Source organism: Lithobates pipiens, unplaced genomic scaffold (genome assembly GCF_037356315.1).
Source record: "Lithobates pipiens isolate NorthernLeopardFrog02 unplaced genomic scaffold, aLitPip1_a1.2 Scaffold_47, whole genome shotgun sequence".
Lineage (NCBI taxonomy): Eukaryota > Metazoa > Chordata > Amphibia > Anura > Ranidae > Lithobates > Lithobates pipiens.
This window is the reverse complement of record NW_027507871.1, coordinates 3,752,878-3,780,697: the sequence shown is the minus strand read 5'-3', so window position 1 is coordinate 3,780,697 and position 27,820 is coordinate 3,752,878. Positions and strand designations below refer to the sequence as shown.

Sequence of the window (27,820 nt, the reverse complement as noted above, 5' to 3'; positions counted from 1 at the left end):
TGATTCAGATGCTCCAAAAACTAAAACGGAGGCCTGATGGGAGGACCCCCCGGCTACTGGAGTGGCAGCCGCCACCAGTGTAGGGACCTGTGTTGGTACAGCTGTACCTGGTCCCTTGGAGGGCTCCTCAGACTCTTTGTTGAGCCTTCTTTTAGGAACAGCCAATTTTCTTGTCTGTCCAGCTACATTGATCGTTGGTGATTCAGATGCTCCAAAAACTAAAACGGAGGCCTGATGGGAGGACCCCCCGGCTACTGGAGTGGCAGCCGCCACCAGTGTAGGGACCTGTGTTGGTACAGCCGTACCTGATCCCTTGGAGGGCTCCTCAGACTCTTTGTTGAGCCTTCTTTTAGGAACAGCCAATTTTCTTGTCTGTCCAGCTACATTGATCGTTGGTGATTCAGATGCTCCAAAAACTAAAACGGAGGCCTGATGGGAGGACCCCCCGGCTACTGGAGTGGCAGCCGCCACCAGTGTAGGGACCTGTGTTGGTACAGCCGTACCTGGTCCCTTGGAGGGCTCCTCAGACTCTTTGTTGAGCCTTCTTTTAGGAACAGCCAATTTTCTTGTCTGTCCAGCTACATTGATCGTTGGTGATTCAGATGCTCCAAAAACTAAAACGGAGGCCTGATGGGAGGACCCCCCGGCTACTGGAGTGGCAGCCGCCACCAGTGTAGGGACCTGTGTTGGTACAGCCGTACCTGGTCCTTTGGAGGGCTCCTCAGACTCTTTGTTGAGCCTTCTTTTAGGAACAGCCAATTTTCTTGTCTGTCCAGCTACATTGATCGTTGGTGATTCAGATACTCCAAAAACTAAAACGGAGGCCTGATGGGAGGACCCCCCCGGCTACTGGAGTGGCAGCCGCCACCAGTGTAGGGACCTGTGTTGGTACAGCCGTACCTGGTCCCTTGGAGGGCTCCTCAGACTCTTTGTTGAGCCTTCTTTTAGGAACAGCCAATTTTCTTGTCTGTCCAGCTACATTGATCGTTGGTGATTCAGATGCTCCAAAAACTAAAACGGAGGCCTGATGGGAGGACCCCCCGGCTACTGGAGTGGCAGCCGCCACCAGTGTAGGGACCTGTGTTGGTACAGTCGTACCTGGTCCCTTGGAGGGCTCCTCAGACTCTTTGTTGAGCCTTCTTTTAGGAACAGCCAATTTTCTTGTCTGTCCAGCTACATTGATCGTTGGTGATTCAGATGCTCCAAAAACTAAAACGGAGGCCTGATGGGAGGACCCCCCGGCTACTGGAGTGGCAGCCGCCACCAGTGTAGGGACCTGTGTTGGTACAGCCATACCTGGTCCCTTGGAGGGCTCCTCAGACTCTTTGTTGAGCCTTCTTTTAGGAACAGCCAATTTTCTTGTCTGTCCAGCTACATTGATCGTTGGTGATTCAGATACTCCAAAAACTAAAACGGAGGCCTGATGGGAGGACCCCCCGGCTACTGGAGTGGCAGCCGCCACCAGTGTAGGGACCTGTGTTGGTACAGCCGTACCTGGTCCCTTGGAGGGCTCCTCAGACTCTTTGTTGAGCCTTCTTTTAGGAACAGCCAATTTTCTTGTCTGTCCAGCTACATTGATCGTTGGTGATTCAGATGCTCCAAAAACTAAAACGGAGGCCTGATGGGAGGACCCCCCGGCTACTGGAGTGGCAGCCGCCACCAGTGTAGGGACCTGTGTTGGTACAGCCGTACCTGGTCCCTTGGAGGGCTCCTCAGACTCTTTGTTGAGCCTTCTTTTAGGAACAGCCAATTTTCTTGTCTGTCCAGCTACATTGATCGTTGGTGATTCAGATGCTCCAAAAACTAAAACGGAGGCCTGATGGGAGGACCCCCCGGCTACTGGAGTGGCAGCCGCCACCAGTGTAGGGACCTGTGTTGGTACAGCCATACCTGGTCCCTTGGAGGGCTCCTCAGACTCTTTGTTGAGCCTTCTTTTAGGAATAGCCAATTGTCTTGTCTGTCCAAATGTAGATCTTAAGCTTTAAGGTTAATCAAAAATATCACATTCTAAAGGGAAAGGTAGAACAAGGGGGAGGGGGAGTATGGAAGAGGGAGAGAGGGAGGAAAAGAGGGGGGATGTTGGAGGATAAAGGTGGGTGAGGGTTGGGGGGAACCCCCACACCCCTTCCTTTCCCCCAACCTCCCCTCCCCCTCCTGAGAGCGTCTGCAGAAGCTGCAGGAAGGGAAATAGAGGGCGGGTGGGAAGTCCCTCCGGTTACTGGAGTGGCAGCCGCCACCAGTGTAGGGACCTGTGTTGGTACAGCTGTACCTGGTCCCTGGGAGGTTTCCTCAGACTTTTTGTTGGGTCTTCTTCTAGGAGCAGCCAATTGTCTTGCTTGTCCAAATGTAGATATTAAGCTTTATGGCTAATCAAAAATATCACACTCTAAAGGGAAAGATAGAACAAGGGGGATGGGGAGTATGTAAGAGGGACAGAGGGAGGAAAAAAGGGGGGAGAGGTTGGAGGAGAAAAGGTAAGCGAGGGTTGGGGGGAACCCCCACACCCCTTCCTTTCCCCCAACCTCCCCTCCCTCCGGTTACTGGAGTTTCAGCCGCCACCAGTGTAGGGAACTCTGTTGGTACAGCCGTACCTGGTCCTTTGGAGGGCTCCTCAGACTTTTTGTTGAGCCTTCTTCTAGGAACAGCCAATTGTCTTGTCTGTCCAGCTACATCGATCGTTGGTGATTCAGACGCTCCAAAAATGAAAATGGAGGGCTGTTGGGAGGACCCTCCGGTTACTGGAGTGGCATCCTCCACCAGTGTAGGGCCCAGTGTTTCTATAACCATACCTGGTCCCTTGGAGGGTTCCTCAGACTTTTAGTTGAGTCTTCTCCTAGGAGCAGCCAATTGTCTTGCTTGTCCAAATGTAGATATTAAGCTTTATGGCTAATCAAAAATATCTTATTCTAAAGGGAAAGGTAGAACAAGGGGGAGGGGGAGTATGGAAGAGGAAGGGAGGGAGGAAAAGAAGGGGGGAGAGGTTGGAAGAAAAAAGGTGGGTGAGGGTTGGGGGGAACCCCCACACCCCTTCCTTTCCCCCAACCTCCCGTCCCTCCGGTTACTGGAGTGGCAGCCTCCACCGGTGTAGGGACCTGTGTTGGTACAGCCGTACCTGGTCCCTGGGAGGGTTCCTCAGACTTTTTGTTGAGTCTTCTTCTAGGAACAATTTTCTTGTTTGTCCAGCTACATTAATAGTTGGTGATTCAGAAGCTGTAGAAAGAGAAATGGAGGGCTGATGGGAAGACTCTTCGGTTACTGGAGTGGCCGCCGCCACCAGTATAGGGAGCTGTGTTTTTACAGCCGTATCGGGCTCCGTGTGAACGTCACATAACGATGAGAAGGTGGCTGAAGGGGCTGCTGAGGTGGTGTAGAGGATGGTGGCTGAAAGTGATAGGGTGGTGGGGGCTGAGCTAGTGGTCCCTGGCGGTGGCAGTACTGAGCGTGAAGAGCCTCAATCTTGGATGGTTCATCAACTCCTGGAGGAGTGTGGGGGTGAGGAGGCAGTGAAGCTGGAGGCAAATTTTGGAAGGGTCCTTTTTCTCTTTTACTTCCAAACAGAGAGCCTAGGAAAGAGGAAGAGTTGGAGACGGGTCTTGGAGACTTGTACTCCTCAGGAGGAGGAGGAGGTGGTGGAGCAGGAAGTCGCTGATGAGGACGAGGGCTGCTAATGATAGACCCCAACATCAGGGAGATCTCTTAATGAGCTGCTCAGTGCGCTTCTCTTCAGTCCATCGCCTAGTGCATGTGTGTCATCCAGACTTGGCCGCCCCAGAGTGCCATGCACAGCCTCCTTCATTACTGGCCCAGGAGACGTATTGGGGCGCATTACCCCCTTTTTCTTCTCTAGTTCCGATTCAACTCTGTACTTCTCCATTTCCTGAACTTCTGCAATGGACTCTTGTAGGTCACTGGTAAACCTGAGCCGATCTTGGAGGCTTGAAGCATTGAAGATTATTAGGAACTTCCACTCACCACCAGGGGCAGCGCAAAGTAATTTGATTCCATGCTGGTAATAAGAGTTCTGGAAGAGCTGCATCTGCATGTCCACCAGTGGAAAGGATTGCCGGAAGCTGTAGGTCACCAATATCTTCTTCTTCTGGAAAATCTTTGTGACCAGCAAAAGATCATTGAAGAGGAAGACCTCCCTCTGGTGCAGACCCTTCCTCTGGGGGCGGTTGGGATCTGGGACCTCATAGAGTTGGCAGCGGCAAACAAGTCGGCGATGTGGAAGAGAAAGAACTGGCTTTTTTACAACTATCATTTTCTCCACAGCTTGCACCTCAGATACATGATCATCATTTGTCCTCAATTCCTGACCCTGGATTCTCTGGTATATTCCAACCAGCAGATCCCTGGGAATATCCTCCCCGTTATCCACCCCACGCAGGTTTTTAATGAAGTCTTCTAGCTTCATCTTACGCTCAGGTTTGACGTTGGGGCTGTACATGTCCGTGTTGAGAAGAATAATAGCGAATTCCAGGATAAATATGGTATCTGGGTTACGGAACTGACGAACCAGGGCCGGGTTACATACACAGTAACGCTGACTGAAAGCCTCGATGAGCCTCTCCACCTTCTGTGCCTCTCCCTGAACACGAATGTGGGCCTGGAATTTACGCAATGCCTCGTCCAGATCCATGTTTGAGAAATCCATTTCATCCACCACACAATCTAAGACATGTCTGTTAAACTGTTTTTGGCGGTTTCCAAGGAACTCTCCAATCATTTCTCGGCTCAGACCTTTCTGTTCAATGATAAAATGTGCTACCCCCACAGGGGTATCAGATAGGAAGGCCCTCTCAATCAAGTACTGAATTCCTTTTTCAGGCTTTTTGTTAAAGAGGTTGAGACCGATGCGGTATTGCCTCCTTTGCACCTCATCATTGCTGAAAGCAGAAGAGTCCCAGCTGTGCTTGGTTTCCCTCTGGTTCGTCTGCTTACAAAGGGTATTGGGGGGCTCCCGTAGGCTGTCACGGGAAGAGGGGCCTGAGCTGCAGTTGATTGTTTCATTGGAGTTAGTGGTGCTGTTTAGACTTTTATGGTCACCATCTGAAATCTCCCCAAGTTCCTGTTTACCATGATGCATATGTCGCACCCCTACCATCCCACCGGTTACTGGAGTGGCAACCGCCACCAGTGTAGGGACCTGTGCTGGTACAGCCGTACCTGGTCCCTTGGAGGGTTCCTCAGACTCTTTGTTGAGCCTTCTTCTAGGAACAGCCAATTGTCTTGTCTGTCCAGCTACATCGATCGTTGGTGATTCAGATGCTCCAAAAATGAAAACGGAGGGCTGTTGGGAGGACCCTCCGGTTACTGGAGTGGCAGCCGCCACCAGTGTAGGGACCTGTGTTGGTACAGCCGTACCTGGTCCTTTGGAGGGTTCCTCAAACTCTTTGTTGAGCCTTCTTCTAGGAACAGCCAATTGTCTTGTCTGTCCAGCTACATCGATCGTTGGTGATTCAGACGCTCCAAAAATGAAAACGGGGGGCTGTTGGGAGGACCCCCCGGTTACTGGAGTAGCAGCCGCCACCAGTGTAGGGCCCAGTGTTGGTACAGCCGTACCTGGTCCTTTGGAGGGTTCCTCAGACTTTTTGTTAAGCCTTCTTCTAGGAACAGCCAATTGTCTTGTCTGTCCAGCTACATCGATCGTTGTTGATTGAGATGCTCCAAAAATGAAAACGGAGGGCTGTTGGGAGGACCCTCCGGGTACTGGAGTGGCAGCCGCCACCAGTATAGGGACCTGTGTTGGTACAGCCGTACCTGGTCCTTTGGAGGGCTCCTCAGACTCTCTGTTAAGCCTTCTTCTAGGAACAGCCAATTGTCTTGTCTGTCCAGCTACATCGATCGTTGGTGATTCAGACGCTGTAGAAAGAGAAATGGAGGGCTGATGGGAAGACCCTCCGGTGACTGGAGTGGCCGCCGCCACCAGTATAGGGCCCTGTGTTGGTACAGCCGTATCGGGCTCCGTGTGAACGTCACATGCTGGTGGAGTCTTCATGTAGCTTTCATATTGTGTGTCGCTCACTGGGGCAGTCCTGCCTTGTGAGCCGTGTCTGCAGTAAATACCGCGTACATCTGCAATAACAAAGAAGAATCAGATTTAGCGCCTTCACCTACATTTCATAGATTTTTTATACAACATCAAATTCTAGAGAGAAAAGTTTCAGTGCCAGGGAGAATAAATAAAGCCGATATGACAGGGACACGGGGGTGAGTAATGGTGGCCTTCATATAACAATTCTGGTTGCCGACCCCCTAAAATGAATGGAGTCAGAAAGGGGACTGATTACATCGTTATTAAGGTTGGATAAAGACACCAGTCCATCCGGAGTGAGTGGGCGTGTCTACAATTATCCCTGTCCCTGTACATCGCATTATTATTTATTTAAGGTACCCATATAGTGCCATCAATCTACACATGGCACACTCACATCGCTCCCTACCCTCAAGGAGCCCACAATCCAAGGCCCCCTACTCACATTCATATACTAGAGGACAATTCTGGACAGAAGCCAATTAACCTCCCAGCAGGTCTTTGGAGTGTGGGAGGAAACCGGAGAACCCGGAGGAAACCGGAGGCACAGGGAGAACATGCAAACTCCATGCAGGTGACGTGGGTGGGATTCAAACCAGCGACCCTTTTTACTGCTAGGTGAGAGTGCCGCCCACTACACCACTGTGCCGCCCTGTGATTGGTCACTTCCGGGTGCGGGGGAGTAATCTGCAGTACTTCTGTTTCTTATTAATAAACACCCGGCCACTTTTATTATTATCCCTCCAATTGTTGCGGTGGATGGATATAGAAGAGGCCGGGAACCGCTGCACCGCCGATGACTCCGCCCCCCAAAGTGAAGGAATAGCCCCCGGCATGTTTTGGATGGATTGCCATGCGGTTCTGTCATGTGACAATGGTGACAAGATCTCGCCATGTTTGGGGGGCGCCATTAAGAATAATGTAATCCGAATGCTTGCTGCGTGTTTTCCCATGATTTGGAATCGCAGCACTTCTGCCGACCATTCCAAATCGCCAAGTGTGGGCGGGGTCTAAGGCAGAATTCCAGGCAAATGATGAAATAGATACTGTCTGTGGGAGCTGCTTTACAGCAACTTACTGGGGCCCCATTTGTTCAGCGGAGGGGAGGGGCATAAAGGGTCTTTTTAATGCATTTGGGGTGCAGACAGAGCCCTGCACTGCAATATAAAACTGGAATAGTTTTTTTTTTTTTAAACGTTGGCAACTATGTATATGTGTCATCTTGTCTGTTTAATCTTCAACCGCCATAATGCTGCACATGTGATCCGTCATGACACCGGCCATTGGATGGTTTGACAGTTGGCATTCCCGGCATACCGGAAATAGAAATGTTGTGTGAAACTGTTCAAGCGATGGGTTTCCTTCCTCTTTAATACAGGAAGAAACCATTTATATGTAAATATCACACAGGCTGGTGACTTATCTTTCTGTATCTATCACTATGCACAACACTTACCAATCTCGGTGTCTGTGTCCCGGTGATGTCCATTGGCTTTACAGCCGGAAGCGAAACATCCAAAAACGGCTCTGAAACAGCCGCGCAAAAACGCTCGGGTCCTCTTCATCTTCATCTTGGAGGGCTTTTTGGTTGGGGTATCTGCAGGCTGGTCACTGACACCTCCTACCATTGCCCTTCCTTTGGTGGGTTTCTCTTTGGTGTTTTCCAGAGAAACAATCTGATTACATTTAAATCGGTTCATTATTAAGAATAAAGAAACTCGCTTTAAATGTATGACGATAGAAATCGTAGAAATCGCAATGAAAATTGAATCGAATCAAATCAAATCCAATAAAATCACAAGATAAATCTCAGGAGAGATATGAAGTCACAACCTCACTGGTCAGTGGTCTGTGAACTACTGCAGCCTTCCTCCCCTGCGTCTGACTATAAGGGACTCAGCCGATGACATCATAGTAGGAGAGTCATGTGACCTGTTTTTCAGCCAATGAAATCACAGTGCAGTCATGTGACCTTTTTTTTTTTTTTTTTAACCACTTCCCACCCGGCCAATGCGTATATACGGCCGGGTGGGAGCCGCCTGCTCCTGATAGGACGTTTGGGAACGTCATTCAGGAGCAGCGGGATCGCGCGCGCGCGCGCCCGCGCAGCGGCGCGATCCCGATGTGCTCGTGTCACCCGGACACGGCACATCTCAGATCGGCAGGAGGGCTCTGTGATTGGCCCTCCTGATCACATGACGGCCGTGTCCAATCACGGCCGTCATGTGATGTAAACAAACAGCCGGTTGCTAGGCAATCGGCTCTCCTCTCCTCACACGGAAGTCACCGCTGAGGAGAAGAGAGCAGATCGCTGCAGCTGGCTGATGATCAGTGAGTATGGGCTGCTTTTTACAGCTTTTTACTCACTGATCATCAGTGTAGTGTACACACACAACACACCACACAGTACAAACACAGTCCCCACATATGTCCCCAAAACACACATGTCCCCAAAACATACATGTCCCCAAATAATAAAAACACATGTCCCTAATAATAAAAACATGTCCCCCACATATGTCCCACTAAAATCACATGTCCCAATGATTATCTGCACACATATGTACGTGATCACCTGCACACATATGTACATGATCATTTGCGTACATATGTCCGTGATCACACAAACCAATTATTATACACTTAACGGAATTTTTTTTACCAAAAACATGTAGCAGAATACATTTTGGCTTAAATTTATGACAAAATTTGATTTTATTGGATTTCTTTTCAAATAGAAAAAAGAAAATATAGTTTTTTTTCCAAATTTCCGCTATTTTTGCGCTTATATCGCAAAAAAAAAAAACGGAGTCGTGAATAAATAACACCAAAATAAAGCTCTATTTGTGCAAACAAAATGATAAAAATGTCATTTGGGTACAGTGTAGCATGACCGCGCAATTGTCACTGAAAGAGCGAGAGCGCTGAAAGCTGAAAATTGGGCTGGGAAGGAAGGGGGTGAAAGTGCCCTGTATTGTAGTGGTTAATTAACTGACGATTTTTCTTAAAGGAGCCACGTCCTTATTTGTGAAATCACAGTGCAGTCATGTGACTTTTTAAAAAAAAAAATTAACTGACGATTTTTCTTAAAGGAGCCACGTCCTTATTTGTGAGCTTTGTGAATTGGGGTATACGGCCCCTGGAAGAACATGTTATTGTAAATGACATTTAACCCTTTCACTACCCAACTGTATTGTTACACCACCCTGGCCTGTCCATACACCACCCTGGCCAGTCCATACACCACCCTGGCCTGTCCATACACCACCCTGGCCTGTCCATACACCACCCTGGCCTGTCCATACACCACCCTGGCCTGTCCATACACCACCCTGGCCAGTCCATACACCACCCTGGCCTGTCCATACACCACCCTGGCCTGTCCATACACCACCCTGGCCAGTCCATACACCACCTTGATCTGTCCATACACCACTCTGGCCAGTCCATGCACCACCCTTGCCAGTCCGTATACCACCCTGGCCTGTCCGTACACCACCCTGGCCAGTCCATACACCACCCTGGCCAGTCCATACACCAACCTGGCCTTTCCGTACACCACCCTGGCCAGTCCATACACCACCATGTCCTGTTCATACACCCCCCTTGCCAGTCCGTATACCACCCTGGCCAGTCCATATACCACCTTGGCTTGTCCGTACACCACCCTGGGCTGTCCGTACACCACCCTGGCCAGTCCTTACACCACCCTAGCCTGTCCGTATACCACCCTGGCTATATACCACCCTGGCCAGTCCATACACCACCTTGACCTGTCCATACACCACCCTGGCCAGTCCGTACACCACCCTGGCCTGTCCGTACACCACCCTGGCCTGTCCGTACACCACCCTGGCCTGTCCGTACACCACCCTGGCCTGTCCGTACACCACCCTAGCCTGTCCATATACCACCCTGGCCAGTCTGTATACCACCCTGGGCTGTCCGTACACCACCCTGGGCTGTCCGTACACCACCCTGGGCTGTCAGTACACCACCCTGGCCTGTCCGTACACCACCCTGGCCAGTCCTTACACCACCCTAGCCTGTTCGTACACCACCCTGGCCAGTCCATACACCACCCTGGCCTGTCCGTACACCACCCTGGCTATATACCACCCTGACCAGTCCATACACCACCCTGGCCTGTCCATACGCCACCCTGGCCAGTCCGTACACCACCCTGGCCTGTCCGTACACCACCCTAGCTTGTCCGTACACCACCCTGGCCTGTCCGTACACCACCCTGGCTATATACCACTCTGGCCAGTCCATACACCACCCTGGCCTGTCCATACACCACCCTGGCCTGTCCGTACACCACCCTGGCCAGTCCGTACACCACCCTGGCCTGTCCGTACACCACCCTGGCCTGTCCGTACACCACCCTGGCATGTCTGTACACCACCCTGGGCTGTCCGTACACCACCCTGGGCTGTCCGTACACCCCCCTGGGCTGTCCGTACACCACCCTGGGCTGTCCGTACACCACCCTGGCCTGTCTGTACACCACCCTGGCCAGTCCTTACACCACCTTGGCCTGTCCATACACCACCCTGGCCAGTCCATACACCACCCTGGCCTGTCCGTACACCACCCTGGCCAGTCCATACACCACCGTGACCTGTCCGTATACCACCCTGGCCAGTCCGTATACCACCCTGGCCAGTCTGTATACCACCCTGGCCAGTCCGTATACCACCCTGGCCTGTCTGTACACCACCCTGGCCTGTCCATACACTACCCTGGCCTGTCCATACACCACCCTGGCCTGTCCGTACACCACCCTGGCCTGTCCGTACACCACCCTAGCCAGTCCATACACCACCTTGACCTGTCCATACACCACCCTGGCATGTCTGTACACCACCCTGGGCTGTCTGTACACCACCCTGGGCTGTCCGTACACCCCCCTGGGCTGTCCGTACACCACCCTGGGCTGTCCGTACACCACCCTGGCCTGTCTGTACACCACCCTGGCCAGTCCTTACACCACCTTGGCCTGTCCATACACCACCCTGGCCAGTCCATACACCACCCTGGCCTGTCCGTACACCACCCTGGCCAGTCCATACACCACCGTGACCTGTCCGTATACCACCCTGGCCAGTCCGTATACCACCCTGGCCTGTCTGTACACCACCCTGGCCTGTCCATACACTACCCTGGCCTGTCCATACACCACCCTGGCCTGTCCGTACACCACCCTGGCCTGTCCGTACACCACCCTAGCCAGTCCATACACCACCTTGACCTGTCCATACACCACCCTGGCCAGTCCATACACCACCCTGGCCAGTCCGTACACCACCCTGGCCTGTCCGTACACCACCCTGGCTTGTCCGTACACCACCCTAGCCTGTACGTATACCACCCTGGCCTATCCGTATACCACCCTGGCTTGTCCGTACACCACTCTGGCCAGTCCGTACACCACCCTGGGCTGTCCGTACACCACCCTGGGCTGTCCGTACACCACCCTGGGCTGTCCGTACACCACCCTGGCCAGTCCTTACACCACCCTAGCCTGTCCGTATACCACCCTGGCTATATACCACCCTGGCCAGTCCATACACCACCTTGACCTGTCCATACACCACCCTGGCCAGTCCGTACACCACCCTGGCCAGTCCGTACACCACCCTGGCCTGTCCGTACACCACCCTGGCCTGTCCGTACACCACCCTAGCCTGTCCATATACCACCCTGGCCTATCCGTATACCACCCTGGCCTGTCCGTACACCACCCTGGGCTGTCCGTACACCACCCTGGGCTGTCCGTACACCACCCTGGCCAGTCCGTACACCACCCTAGCCTGTCCGTACACCACCCTGGCCTGTCCATACACCACCCTGGCCTGTCCATACACCACCCTGGCCAGTCCCTACACCACCCTGGCCAGTCCTTACACCACCCTGGCCTGTCCGTACACCACCCTAGCCTGTCAGTACACCACCCTGGCCTGTCCGTACACCACCCTGGCTATATACCACCCTGGCCAGTCCATACACCACCCTGGCCTGTCCGTACACCACCCTGGCCTGTCCATACACCACCCTGACTAGTCCATACGCCACCCTGGCCTGTCCATACGCCACCCTGGCCAGTCCCTACACCACCCTGGCCAGTCCGTACACCACCCTGGCCAGTCCTTACACCACCCTAGCCTGTCCATACACCACCCTGGCCAGTCCTTACACCACCCTAGCCTGTCCGTACACCACCCTGGCCAGTCCATACACCACCCTGGCCTGTCTGTACACCACCCTGGCTATATACCACCCTGACTAGTCCATACACCACCCTGGCCTGTCCATACGCCACCCTGGCCAGTCCCTACATCACCCTGGCCAGTCCGTACACCACCCTGGCCTGTCCATACACCACCCTGGCTATATACCACCCTGGCCAGTCCATACACCACCCTGGCCTGTCCATACACCACCCTGGCCAGTCCGTACACCACCCTGGCCAGTCCGTACACCACCCTGGCCTGTCCGTACACCACCCTGGCCTGTCCGTACACCACCCTGGCATGTCTGTACACCACCCTGGGCTGTCCGTACACCACCCTGGCCAGTCCATACACCACCCTGGCCTGTCCATACACCACCCTGGCCTGTCCATGCACCACCCTGGCCTGTCCATACACCACCCTGGCCTGTCCATGCACCACCCTGGCCAGTCCATGCACCACCCTGGCCTGTCCATACACTACCCTGGCCTGTCCATACACCACCCTGGCCAGTCCATACACCACCCTGGCCAGTCCATACACCTGTGGACCAAGGCTGATGTGAGGAACGAGCTGGTGTCACCACTATCTCCACCCCGCCACCTCCACTGTATACATGGGCAGGGGAAAGGGGGTGGAGTCAGGGGCGGAGCCAAGGGAGGGGGCGGCAAAAGGAGGTTTTGCCTAGGGTCTCAAAAAATCCTTGCACCAGCCCTGCCTCCTAGCACCTCCGCCCCGCCCCTAACTATTTAGCTCCACCCACTCCTCAGTCTAAATTCTCCGACCTACACCGAGAGATTAGATGAGTCCCCTCCCACATAATGTCCCCGGCTCCGCCTCCTGCACAGGCTGATAGGTTCATGGAGCCTTCACTAACATGGCGGACCGCCCACAAGTCCTGGTCCAGTGAGCAGCAGTCATTGGTTGCTAGGGATACCGATATGCCTAGCAACCAATGACTTTACATGCCTGCTGTGTGCCCTGCAGCACATTTCTCCTGCCTGCCAGGCTACAGGGACTTCTCCTACAGGTACACTGAGCTCTGTGATGGGGCAACTCATCTATGGGGGTACTCTGATGGGGCAACTAATCTATGGAGGCAGTTTGATGGGGCAATTAATCTAAGTGGACACTGTGATGTGGCAACTAATCTATGGCGGTACTCTGATGGGGCAACTAATCTATTTGGGCACTGTGATGGGGCAACTAATCTATGGGGGTACTCTGATGGGGCAACTAATCTATGGGAGCACTGTGATGGGGCAACTAATCTATGGAGGCAGTTTGATGGGGCAATTAATCTAAGTGGACACATTGATGGGGCAACTATTTTATGGGGAGCATTGTGATGTGGCCACTGATCTATGGGAGGCACTGTGATGGGGCAACTAATCTATGGGACAGTTTGATGGGGCAATTAATCTAAGTGGACACTGTGATGTGGCAACTAATCTATGGGGGGCGTTGTGATGGGGCAACTAATCTATGGGGGCACTGTGATGGGGCAACTAATCTATGGAGGCAGTTTGATGGGGCAATTAATCTAAGTGGACACTGTGATGGGGCAACTAATCTTTAGCGGGCAATGTGATGGGGTAACTAATCTATGGGGGCACTTTGATGGGGCAACTAATCTATGGGAGCAGTTTGATTGGGGCAATTCATCTAAGTGGACACTGTGATGGGGTAACTAATCTATGGGGGCACTGTGATGTGGCAACAGATCTATGGGGGCAGTTTGATGGGGCAATTAATCTAAGTGGACACTGTGATGTGGCAACTAATCTATGGGGGGCGTTGTGATGGGGCAACTAATCTGTGGGGGCACTGTGATGGGGCAACTAATCTATGGAGGCAGTTTGATGGGGCAATTAATCTAAGTGGACACTGTGATGGGGCAACTAATATATGGGGGCACTGTGATGGGGCAACTTATCTATGGTGTACTCTGATGGGGCAACTAATCTATGGGAGTACTCTGATGGGGCAACTAATCTATGGGAGCACTGTGATGGGGCAACTAATCTATGGAGGCAGTTTGATGGGGCAATTTATCTAAGTGGACACTGTGATGGGGCAACTAATCTATGGGGGGGAACGGTGATGAGGCAACTAATCTATGGGAGTAGTTTGATGGGGCAACTAATCTTTAGCTGGCACTGTGATGGGGCATCTAATCTATGGGGGCACTGTGATGGGGCAACTAATCTATGGGGGCACTGTGATGGGGCAACTTATCTATGGGGGGCACTGTGATAGGACAAATTATCTATGGGGTACTCTGATGGGGCAACTAATCTATGGGGGTCACGGTGATGGAGCAACTAACCTTTAGCAGGCACTGTCATGGGGCAACTAATCTATGGGAGCACTGTGATGGGGCAACTAATCTATGGAGGCAGTTTGATGGGGCAATTAATCTAAGTGGACACTGTGATGGGGCAACTATTTTATGGGGAGCATTGTGATGTGGCAACTGATCTATGGGGGGCACTGTGATGGGGCAACTAATCTATGGGAGGCACTGTGATGGGGCAACTAATCTATGGGACAGTTTGATGGGGCAATTAATCTAAGTGGACACTGTGATGTGGCAACTAATCTATGGGGGGCGTTGTGATGGGGCAACTAATCTATGGGGGCACTGTGATGGGGCAACTAATCTATGGAGGCAGTTTGATGGGGCAATTAATCTAAGTGGACACTGTGATGGGGCAACTAATCTATGGGGGCACTGTGATGGGGCAACTAATCTTTAGCGGGCAATGTGATGGGGTAACTAATCTATGGGGGCACTTTGATGGGGCAACTAATCTATGGGAGCAGTTTGATTGGGGCAATTCATCTAAGTGGACACTGTGATGGGGTAACTAATCTATGGGGGCACTGTGATGTGGCAACAGATCTATGGGGGCAGTTTGATGGGGCAATTAATCTAAGTGGACACTGTGATGTGGCAACTAATCTATGGGGGGCGTTGTGATGGGGCAACTAATCTGTGGGGGCACTGTGATGGGGCAACTAATCTATGGAGGCAGTTTGATGGAGCAATTAATCTAAGTGGACACTGTGATGGGGCAACTAATATATGGGGGCACTGTGATGGGGCAACTTATCTATGGTGTACTCTGATGGGGCAACTAATCTATGGGAGTACTCTGATGGGGCAACTAATCTATGGGAGCACTGTGATGGGGCAACTAATCTATGGAGGCAGTTTGATGGGGCAATTTATCTAAGTGGACACTGTGATGGGGCAACTAATCTATGGGGGGGAACGGTGATGAGGCAACTAATCTATGGGAGTAGTTTGATGGGGCAACTAATCTTTAGCTGGCACTGTGATGGGGCATCTAATCTATGGGGGCACTGTGATGGGGCAACTAATCTATGGGGGCACTGTGATGGGGCAACTAATCTATGGGGGCACTGTGATGGGGCAACTTATCTATGAGGGGCACTGTGATAGGACAAATTATCTATGGGGTACTCTGATGGGGCAACTAATCTATGGGGGTCACGGTGATGGAGCAACTAATCTATGGAGGCAGTTTGATGGGGCAATTAATCTAAGTGGACACTGTGATGGGGCAACTATTTTATGGGGAGCATTGTGATGTGGCAACTGATCTATGGGGGGCACTGTGATGGGGCAACTAATCTATGGGAGGCACTGTGATGGGGCAACTAATCTATGGGACAGTTTGATGGGGCAATTAATCTAAGTGGACACTGTGATGTGGCAACTATTCTATGGGGACATTGTGATGGGGCAACTAATCTATGGGAGTAGTTTGATGGGGCAACTAATCTTTGGGGGGCACGGTGATGGGGCAACTAATCTATGGGGGGCTCTTTGATGGGGCAACTAATCTATGGGGCCACGGTGATGGGGCAACTAATCTTTAGCGGGCACTGTGATGGGTAACTAATCTGTGGGGGGCACTTTGATGGGGCAACTAATGTATGGGGGGCACAGTGATGAGGCAAATAATCTATGGGGGCACTGTGATGGGGCAACTGATCTATGGTGGGCACTGTGATGAGGCAACTTATCTATGGGGGGGCACTGTGATGGGGCAACTAATCTATGGGAGAAGTTTGATTGGGGCAATTCATCTATGGGGACACTGTGATGAGGCAAATAATATATGGGGGCACTGTGATGGGGCAACTCATCTATGGAGGCAGTTTAATGGGGCAATTAATCTAAGTGGACATTGTGATGGGACAACTAATCTATGGGGGCAGTTTAATGGGGTAATTAATCTAAGTGGACACTCTGATGGGGCAACTAATCTATGGAGGCAGTTTAATGGGGTAATTAATCTAAGTGGACACTGTGATGGGGCAACTAATCTATGGGGGCACGGTGATTAGGCAACTAATCTATGGGGGCAGTTTGATGGGGCAATTAATCTAAGTGGACACTGTAATGTGGCAACTAATCTATGGGGGCCACTGTGATGGGGCAAATTATCTGTAGGGGGCACTATGATGGGGCACCTAATCGATGGGGGCACTGTGATGGGGCAACTAATCTATGGGGGCACTGTGATGTGGCAACTAATCTATGGGGGCAGTTTAATGGTGCAATTAATCTAAGTGGACACTGTGATGGGGCAACTAATCTATCTATGGGGGGCACTCTGATGAGGCAACTAATCTATGGGGGCAGTTTGATGGGGCAGTTTAATGGGGCAATTAATCTAAGTGGACACTGTGATGGGGCAACTAATCTAAGTGGACACTGTGATGGGGCAACTAATCTATGGGGGGCACTGTGATGGGGCAACTAATCTATGGGGGCACTGTGATGAGTCAACTAATCTATGGGGGCAGTTTGATGGGGCAATTAATCTAAGTGGACACTGTGATTTGGCAACTAATCTATGGGGGGCACTCTGATGAGGCAACTAATCTATGGGGGCAGTTTGATGGGGCAATTAATCTAAGTGGACACTGTGATGTGGCAACTAATCTATGGTGGGCACTGTGATGGGGAAAATTATCTGTAGGGGGCACTATGATGGGGCACCTAATCGATGGGGGGCACTGTGATGGGGCAATTTATGTATGGGGGGCACTGTGATGGGGCAACTAATCTATGGAGGCAGTTTAATAGTGCAATTCATCTATGTTGACACTGTGATGTGGCAACTAATCTATGGGGGCAGTTTAATGGGGCAATTAATCTAAGTGGACACTGTGATGGGGCGACTAATCTAAGTGGACACTGTGATGGGGCAACTAATCTATGGGGGGCACTGTGATGGGGCAACTAATCTATGGGGGGCACTGTGATGTGGCAACTAATCTATGGGGGGCACTGTGATGAGGCAACTAATCTATGGGGGCAGTTAAATGGGGCAATTAATCTAAGTGGACACTGTGATGTGGCAACTAATCTATGGGGGCACTGTGATGGGGCAAATTATCTGTAAGGGGCACTGTGATGGGGCAATTAATCTATGGGGACACTATGATGGGGCACCTAATCGATGGGGGGCACTGTAATGGGGCAATTTATGTGTGGGGCACTGTGATGGGTCAATTAATCTATAGGGGCACTGTGATGGGGCAGCTAATCTATGGAGGCAGTTTAATGGGGCAACTAATCTATGGAGGCAGTTTAATGGGGCAATTCATCTATGTGGACACTGATGGGGCAACTCATTTATGGGGGCACTGTGATGTGGCAACTAATCTATGGGGGCTTTTTAATGGGGCAATTAATCTAAGTGGACACTGTGATGGGGCAATTAATCTAAGTGGACACTGTGATGAGGCAACTAATCTATGGGGGGCACTGTGATGGGGCAACTAATCTATGGGGGGCATTGTGATGGGGCAACTAATCTATGGGGGCATTGTGATGAGTCAACGAATCTATGGGGGCAGTTTGATGGGGCAATTAATCTAAGTGGACACTGTGATGTGGCAACTAATCTATGGGGGGCACTGTGATGGGGCAACTAATCTATGGGGGGCATTGTGATGGGGCAACTAATCTATGGGGGCATTGTGATGAGTCAACGAATCTATGGGGGCAGTTTGATGGGGCAATTAATCTAAGTGGACACTGTGATGTGGCAACTAATCTATGGGGGGCACTGTGATGGGGCAAATTATCTGTAGGGGGCACTATGATGGGGCACCTAATCGATGGGGGGCACTGTGATGGGGCAATTTATGTATGGGGGCACTGTGATGGGGCAACTAATCTATGGGGGCACTGTGATGGGGCAACTAATCTATGGTGGCAGTTTAATGGGGCAACTAATCTATGGAGGCAGTTTAATAGGGCAATTCATCTATGTGGACACTGTGATGGGGCAACTAATTTATGGGGGCTCTGTGATGTGGCAACTAATCTATGGGGGCAGTTTAATGGGGCAATTAATCTAAGTGGACACTGTGATGGGGCAACTAATCTAAGTGGACACTGTGAAGGGGCAACTAATCTATGGGGGGCACTGTGATGGGGCAACTAATCTATGGGGGGCATTGTGATGGGGCAACTAATCTATGGGGGGCACTCTGATGAGGCAACTAATCTATGGGGGCAGTTTGATGGGGCAATTAATCTAAGTGGACACTGTGATGTGGCAACTAATCTATGGGGGGCACTGTGATGGGGCAAATTATCTGTAGGGGGCACTATGATGGGGCACCTAATCGATGGGGGGCACTGTGATGGGGCAATTTATGTATGGGGGCACTGTGATGGGGCAACTAATCTATGGAGGCAGTTTAATGGGGCAACTAATCTATAGAGTCAGTTTAATAGTGCAATTCATCTATGTGGACACTGTGATGGGGCGACTAATCTAAGTGGACACTGTGATGGGGCAACTAATCTATGGGGGGCACTGTGATGGGGCAAATAATCTATGGGGGGCATTGTGATGGGGCAACTAATCTATGTGGGCACTGTGATGAGTCAACTAATCTATGGGGGCAGTTTGATGGGGCAATTAATCTAAGTGGACACTGTGATGTGGCAACTAATCTATGGGGGGCACTGTGATGAGGCAACTAATCTATGGGGGCAGTTAGATGGGGCAATTAATCTAAGTGGACACTGTGATGTGGCAACTAATCTATGGGGGGCACTGTAATGGGGCAAATTATCTGTAAGGGGCACTGTGATGGGGCAACTAATCTATGGGGGCACTATGATGGGGCACCTAATCGATGGGGGGCACTGTGATGGGGCAATTTATGTATGGGGACACTGTGATGGGTCAATTAATCTATAGGGGCACTGTGATGGGGCAACTAATCTATGGAGGCAGTTTAATGGGGCAACTAATCTATGGAGGCACTTTAATGGGGCAATTCATCTATGTGGACACTGTGATGGGGCAACTCATTTATGGGGGCACTGTGATGTGGCAACTAATCTATGGGGGCTTTTTAATGGGGCAATTAATCTAAGTGGACACTGTGATGGGGCAACTAATCTATGGGGGCACTGTGATGGGGCAACTAATATATGGGGGGCACTGTGATGGGGCAACTAATCTATGGGTGGCATTGTGATGGGGCAACTAATCTATGGGGGCATTGTGATGAGTCAACTAATCTATGGGGGCAGTTTGATGGGGCAATTAATCTAAGTGGACACTGTGATGTGGCAACTAATCTATGGGGGGCACTGTGATGGGGCAACTAATTTATGGAGGGCACTGTGATGAGGCAGCTAATCTATGGGAGTAGTTTGATGGGGCAACTAATCTATGGGGGCACTTTGATGGGGCAACTTATCTATGGGGGCACTGTGATGGGGCAACTAATCTATGGGTGTACTCTGATGGGGCAACTAATCTATGGGGGGCACGGTGATGGGGCAACTAATCTTTAGCGGGCAATGTGATGGGGTAACTAATCTATGGGGGCACTTTGATGGGGCAACTAATCTATGGGAGCAGTTTGATTGGGGCAATTCATCTATGGGGGCACTGTGATGAGGCAAATAATATATGAGGGGCACTGTGATGGGGCAACTAATCTATGGGGGCACTGTGATGGGGCAACTAATCTATGGAGGCGGTTTAATGGGGCAATTAATCTAAGTGGACACTGTGATAGGGCAACTAATCTATGGGGGGTACTGTGATGAGGCAACTAATCTATGGGGGCAGTTTGATGGGGCAATCAATCTAAGTGGACACTGTGATGTGGCAACTAATCTATGAGGGGCATTGTGATGGGGCAACTAATCTATGGGGGCACTATGATGGGGCAACTAATCTATGGAGGCAGTTTGATGGAGCAATTAATCTAAGTGGACACTGTGATGTGGCAACTAATCTATGGGGGGCATTGTGATGGGGCAACTAATCTCTGGGGGGCACTGTGATGGGGCAACTAATCTATGGGGGGGAACGGTGATGAGGCAACTAATCTATGGGAGTAGTTTGATGGGGCAACTAATCTTTAGATGGCACTGTGATGGGGCATCTAATCTATGGGGGCACTGTGATGGGGCAACTAATCTATGGGGGCACTGTGATGGGGCAACTTATCTATGGGGGGCACTGTGATGGGGCAACTTATCTATGGGGTACTCTGATGGGGCAACTAATCTATGGGGGTCACGGTGATGGAGCAACTAACCTTTAGCAGGCACTGTGATGGGGCAACTAATCTATGGGGGCACTGTGATGGGGCAATTTATCTAAGTGGACACTGTGATGTGGCAACTAATCTATGGGGGGCACTGTGATGTGGCAACTAATCTATGGGGGCACTGTGATGGGGCAACTAATCTATTGGGGGCACGGTGATGAGGCAACTAATCTATGGGAGTAGTTTGATGGGGCAACTAATCTTTAGCTGGCACTGTGATGGGGCAACTAATCTATGGGGGCACGGTGATGGGGCAACTAATCTTTAGCAGGCACTGTGATGAGGTAACTAATCTTTGGGGGCACTGTGATGGGGCAACTAATCTATGGGGGGCACAGTGATGAGGCAAATAATATATGGGGGCACTGTGATGGGGCAACTAATCTATGGGGGCACTGTGATGGGGCAACTAATCTATGGAGGCAGTTTGATGGGGCAATTAATCTAAGTGGTCACTGTGATGGGGCAACTTATCTATGGGTAGCTTTGTGATGTGGCAACTAATCTATGGGGGGCACTGTGATGGGGCAACTAATCTATGGGGGGCACGGTGATGAGGCAACTAATCTATGGGAGTAGTTTGATGGGGCAACTAATCTTTAGCTGGCACTGTGATGGGGCAACTAATCTATGGGGGCACGGTGATGGGGCAACTAATCTTTAGCAGGCACTGTGATGGGGCAACTAATCTATGGGGGGCACAGTGATGAGGCAAATAATATATGGGGGCACTGTGATGGGGCAACTAATCTATGGGGGCACTGTGATGGGGCAACTAATCTATGGAGGCAGTTTGATGGGGCAATTAATCTAAGTGGTCACTGTGATGGGGCAACTTATCTATGGGGAGCTTTGTGATGTGGCAACTAATCTATGGGGGGCACTGTGATGGGGCAACTAATCTATGGGGGGCACGGTGATGAGGCAACTAATCTATGGGAGTAGTTTGATGGGGCAGCTAATCTTTAGCTGGCACTGTGATGGGGCAACTAATCTATGGGGGCACGGTGATGGGGCAACTAATCTTTAGCAGGCACTGTGATGAGGTAACTAATCTTTGGGGGCACTGTGATGGGGCAACTAATCTATGGGGGGCACAGTGATGAGGCAAATAATATATGGGGGCACTGTGATGGGGCAACTAATCTATGGGGGCACTGTGATGGGGCAACTAATCTATGGAGGCAGTTTGATGGGGCAATTAATCTAAGTGGTCACTGTGATGGGGCAACTTATCTATGGGGAGCTTTGTGATGTGGCAACTAATCTATGGGGGGCACTGTGATAGGGCAACTAATCTATGGGGGGCACGGTGATGAGGCAACTAATCTATGGGAGTAGTTTGATGTGGCAACTAATCTATGGGGACACTGTGATGGGGCAACTAATCTTTAGCAGACACTGTGATGGGGCAACTAATCTATGGGGGGCACTGTGATGGGTCATCTTATCTATGGGGGACACTGTGATGGGGCAACTAATCTATGGGGGTACTCTGATGGGGCAATTAATCTATTGGAGCAATTTGATTGGAGCAATTCATCTATGGGGGCACTGTGATGGGGCAACTAATCTATGGGGGGCACAGTGATGAGGCAAATAATATATGGGGGCGCTGTGATGGGGCAACTAATCTATGGGGGCACTCTGATGGGGCAACTAATCTATGGAGGCAGTTTGATGGGGCATTTAATCTAAGTTGGCACTGTGATGGGGCAACTAATCTTTAGGGGGCACTGTGATGGGCTAACTAATCTTCGGGGGCACTTTGATGGGGCAACTAGTCTATGGGGACACTGTGATGGGGTAACTAATCTATTGGGACACTTTGATGGGGCAACTAATCTATGGGGGCACTGTGATGGGGCAACTAATCTATGGGGACACTGATGGGGCAATTAATCTGTGGGGGCACTGTGATGGGGCAATTTATCTATGGGGGCACTGTGATGGGGTAACTAATCTATGGGGACACTGTGATGGGGCAAATAATCTATGGGGGCACTGTGATGGGGCAATTAATCTATGGGGGCACTGTGATGGGGCAACTAATGTATGGGGACACTGTGATGGGGCAATTAATCTATGGGGGCACTGTGATGGGGTAACTAATCTATTGGGGCACTGTGATGGGGCAAGTGATCTATGGGGACACTCTGATGGGGTGATTTGTGGGGGTACACGGATGGGGCCAACTGATTTATGGGGTTATCCGATATACAGAAATGTACTATACTGCAGCTGAGCGGTCCTTAGATTTGGTGGCTGCATTTGTTTTCTTTTTCCTTTGTCTTCCATCCTGCCAGTAACTCACTTCCTGTCCTAGGGTGACAACACTCACTGTACAGAGTCTATGGAGACGTTGTGTTGTCACCGTAGGATAGAAAGTGTGTTTGGACTACAGAATACTCCCCCCTGTCTATAACATAGTGAGGTGATGTTTTGTAGTCCACATAGAGAACTGGGACTGAAAACAGACCAGAGACAACGAGAGCAGAAAGTTCTGAGCTCTGTATATTTCCGGCAGGATGAAAAGTGACATTTTTGCACTAGTAGAAGGGATAGAAGAAGAGGGAATATTCTATTTCTTCATGCAGACCTGTGAAGTTGCTGAGAGGTCCCCTTTAAGGTCGGCCTGGAGTGGGGCTCTGAAGCCGTGATTGTTGAGCTCTTCTTGTCCAGGATAGGGACTCTGACGTCTTCCCTTCTTCTTGTCACAGGAAGAATACCTGAGCTCCTTGTTCAGTGAATATCAAGAGAAAGATGGAGCAACAAAGAGCCTGCCGAAGATCCTCCAAGGGTAAGTACTAGCAGATAACTGCCCCCGCTTCCCCACAGAGACACACTTTATTCTCTATGAAATCTGCTGGTAGAATGGAAATAACCTTGCCTTAAGTCTACCCCCGAGCAGCGGAAATATTCTGGTAATTACTGGGCATGGACACGTCGTTGCCTCCCCTTTCCAACCCTCTGACCACCCCATTGGTCTGTGAAGCTTCCTGTCATACATGTACTGCATTATGACCACTAGATGGAGCTGCAGATCATCCTTATTTCCTTATTCCTGCTGGGGGGACGTCAGTGTCAGGATGGGGGGGTGTCGGTGTAATATTCCTGGGGGGACGTCAGTGTCAGGATGGGGGGTGTCGGTGTAATATTCCCGGTGGGGGGGACGTCAGTGTCAGGATGGGGGGTGTCGGTGTAATATTCCTGGGGGGACGTCAGTGTCGGGATGGGGGGTGTCGGTGTAATATTCCTGGGGGGACGTCAGTGTCGGGATGGGGGGTGTCGGTGTAATATTCCTGGGGGGACGTCAGTGTCAGGATGGGGGGTGTCGGTGTAATATTCCTGGGGGGATGTCAGTGTCAGGATGGGGGGGGTGTCGGTGTAATATTCCTGGGGGGACGTCAGTGTCAGGATGGGGGGTGTCGGTGTAATATTCCTGGGGGGACGTCAGTGTCAGGATGGGGGGTGTCGGTGTAATATTCCTGGGGGGACGTCAGTGTCGGGATGGGGGGTGTCGGTGTAATATTCCTGGGGGGACGTCAGTGTCAGGATGGGGGGTGTCGGTGTAATATTCCTGGGGGGATGTCAGTGTCAGGATGGGGGGGGGTGTTGGTGTAATATTCCTGGGGGGACGTCAGTGTCGGGATGGGGGGTGTCGGTGTAATATTCCTGGGGGGACGTCAGTGTCAGGATGGGGGGTGTCGGTGTAATATTCCTGGGGGGACGTCAGTGTCAGGATGGGGGGGTGTTGGTGTAATATTCCTGGGGGGACATCAGTGTCAGGATGGGGGGGTGTTGGTGTAATATTCCTGGGGGGACGTCAGTGTCAGGATGGGGGGGTGTTGGTGTAATATTCCTGGGGGGACGTCAGTGTCAGGATGGGGGGGTGTCGGTGTAATATTCCTGGGGGGACGTCAGTGTCAGGATGGGGGGGTGTCAGTGTAATATTCCTGGGGGGATGTCAGTGTCAGGATGGGGGGTGTCGGTGTAATATTCCTGGGGGGACGTCAGTGTCAGGATGTGGGGGTGTCGGTGTAATATTCCTGGGGGGACGTCAGTGTCGGGATGGGGGGTGTCGGTGTAATATTCCTGGGGAGACGTCAGTGTCAGGATGGGGGGGTGTCGGTGTAATATTCCTGGGGGGACGTCAGTGTCGGGATGGGGGGTGTCGGTGTAATATTCCTGGGGGGACGTCAGTGTCAGGATGGGGGGGTGTCAGTGTAATATTCCTGGGGGGATGTCAGTGTCAGGATGGGGGGGTGTCAGTGTAATATTCCTGGGGGGATGTCAGTGTCGGGATGGGGGGTGTCGGTGTAATATTCCTGGGGAGACGTCAGTGTCAGGATGGGGGGGTGTCGGTGTAATATTCCTGGGGGGACGTCAGTGTCGGGATGGGGGGTGTCGGTGTAATATTCCTGGGGGGACGTCAGTGTCGGGATGGGGGGTGTTGGTGTAATATTCCTGGGGGGGTGTCAGTGTCAGGATGGGGGGGTGTTGGTGTAATATTCCAGGGGGGACGTCAGTGTCAGGATGGGGGGTGTCGGTGTAATATTCCTGGGGGGATGTCAGTGTCAGGATGGGGGTGTCGGTGTAATATTCCTGGGGGGACGTCAGTGTCGGGATGGGGGGTGTTGGTGTAATATTCCTGGGGGGGTGTCAGTGTCAGGATGGGGGGGTGTTGGTGTAATATTCCTGGGGGGACGTCAGTGTCAGGATGGGGGGTGTCGGTGTAATATTCCTGGGGGGATGTCAGTGTCAGGATGGGGGGGGTGTCGGTGTAATATTCCTGGGGGGACGTCAGTGTCGGGATGGGGGGTGTCGGTGTAATATTCCTGGGGGGACGTCAGTGTCAGGATGGGGGGGTGTTGGTGTAATATTCCTGGGGGGACGTCAGTGTCAGGATGGGGGGGTGTTGGTGTAATATTCCTGGGGGGACGTCAGTGTCAGGATGGGGGGTGTCGGTGTAATATTCCTGGGGGGATGTCAGTGTCAGGATGGGGGGTGTCGGTGTAATATTCCTGGGGGGACGTCAGTGTCAGGATGGGGGGGTGTTGGTGTAATATTCCTGGGGGGACGTCAGTGTCAGGATGGGGGGGTGTTGGTGTAATATTCCTGGGGGGACGTCAGTGTCAGGATGGGGGGTGTCGGTGTAATATTCCTGGGGGGATGTCAGTGTCAGGATGGGGGGTGTCGGTGTAATATTCCTGAGGGGACGTCAGTGTCAGGATGGGGGGTGTCGGTGTAATATTCCTGGGGGGACATCAGTGTCAGGATGGGGGGGTGTCGGTGTAATATTCCTGGGGGGACGTCAGTGTCAGGATGGGGGGTGTCGGTGTAATATTCCTGTGGGGACGTCAGTGTCAGGATGGGGGGTGTCGGTGTAATATTCCTGGGGGGACGTCAGTGTCAGGATGGGGGGGTGTTGGTGTAATATTCCTGGGGGGACGTCAGTGTCAGGATGGGGGGGTGTCGGTGTAATATTCCTGGGGGGACGTCAGTGTCGGGATGGGGGGTGTCAGTGTAATATTCCTGGGGGGGTGTCAGTGTCAGGATGGGGGGTGTCGGTGTAATATTCCTGGGGGGGTGTCAGTGTCAGGATGGGGGGTTGTCGGTGTAATATTCCTGGGGGGACGTCAGTGTCAGGATGGGGGGTGTCGGTGTAATATTCCTGGGGGGACGTCAGTGTCAGGATGGGGGGTGTCGGTGTAATATTTCTGGGGGGACGTCAGTGTCAGGATGGGGGGGTGTCGGTGTAATATTCCTGGGGGGACGTCAGTGTCAGGATGGGGGGTGTCAGTGTAATATTCCTGGGGGGATGTCAGTGTCGGGATGGGGGGGTGTCGGTGTAATATTCCTGGGGGGACGTCAGTGTCAGGATGGGGGGTGTTGGTGTAATATTCCTGGGGGGACGTCAGTGTCGGGATGGGGGGGTGTCGGTGTTATATTCCTGGGGGGACGTCAGTGTCAGGATGGGGGGGGTGTCGGTGTAATATTCCTGGGGGGACGTCAGTGTCGGGATGGGGGGGTGTTGGTGTAATATTCCTGGGGGGACGTCAGTGTCAGGATGGGGGGGTGTCGGTGTAATATTCCTGGGGGGGACGTCAGTGTCAGGATGGGGGGTGTCGGTGTAATATTCCTGGGGGGGACGTCAGTGTCGGGATGGGGGGTGTCGGTGTAATATTCCTGGGGGGACGTCAGTGTCAGGATGGGGGGGTGTCGGTGTAATATTCCTGGGGGGACGTCAGTGTCAGGATGGGGGGGTGTCGGTGTAATATTCCTGGGGGGACGTCAGTGTCAGGATGGGGGGGTGTCGGTGTAATATTCCTGGGGGGACGTCAGTGTCAGGATGGGGGGGTGTCGGTGTATTATTCCTGGGGGGACGTCAGTGTCAGGATGGGGGGGTGTCGGTGTAATATTCCTGGGGGGACGTCAGTGTCAGGATGGGGGGGGTGTCGGTGTAATTTTCCCGGTGGGGGGGACGTCAGTGTCAGGATGGGGGGGGTGTCGGTGTAATATTCCTGGGGGGACGTCAGTGTCAGGATGGGGGGTGTTGGTGTAATATTCCTGGGGGGACGTCAGTGTCGGGATGGGGGGGTGTCGGTGTAATATTCCTGGGGGGACGTCAGTGTCGGGATGGGGGGGTGTCGGTGTAATATTCCTGGGGGGACGTCAGTGTCAGGATGGGGGGTGTTGGTGTAATATTCCTGGGGGGACGTCAGTGTCAGGATGGGGGGGTGTCGGTGTAATATTCCTGGGGGGACGTCAGTGTCGGGATGGGGGGGTGTCGGTGTAATATTCCTGGGGGGACGTCAGTGTCGGGATGGGGGGGTGTCGGTGTAATATTCCTGGGGGGACGTCAGTGTCAGGATGGGGGGTGTCAGTGTAATATTCCTGGGGGGACGTCAGTGTC

The 27,820-nt window shown here is 52.0% G+C and overlaps 1 protein-coding gene and 1 pseudogene across 2 annotated transcripts in view; one reads left to right on the top strand and one right to left on the bottom strand.

Moving 5' to 3' along the window:
* LOC143956949 (uncharacterized) overlaps positions 1-27,820 on the top strand; it is a 134,620-nt gene that overhangs the window by 5,074 nt on the left and 101,726 nt on the right. For both annotated transcript variants that reach the window (XM_077467125.1, XM_077467124.1), the window contains exon 2: positions 23,625-23,704. The gene's annotated coding sequence lies outside the window, so the exon portion shown is untranslated. The remainder of the gene's footprint in view (positions 1-23,624; positions 23,705-27,820) is intronic.
* The window catches only part of LOC143956985 (IQ motif and SEC7 domain-containing protein 2 pseudogene), a 41,746-nt pseudogene continuing 17,220 nt past the window's right edge, over positions 3,295-27,820 (bottom strand).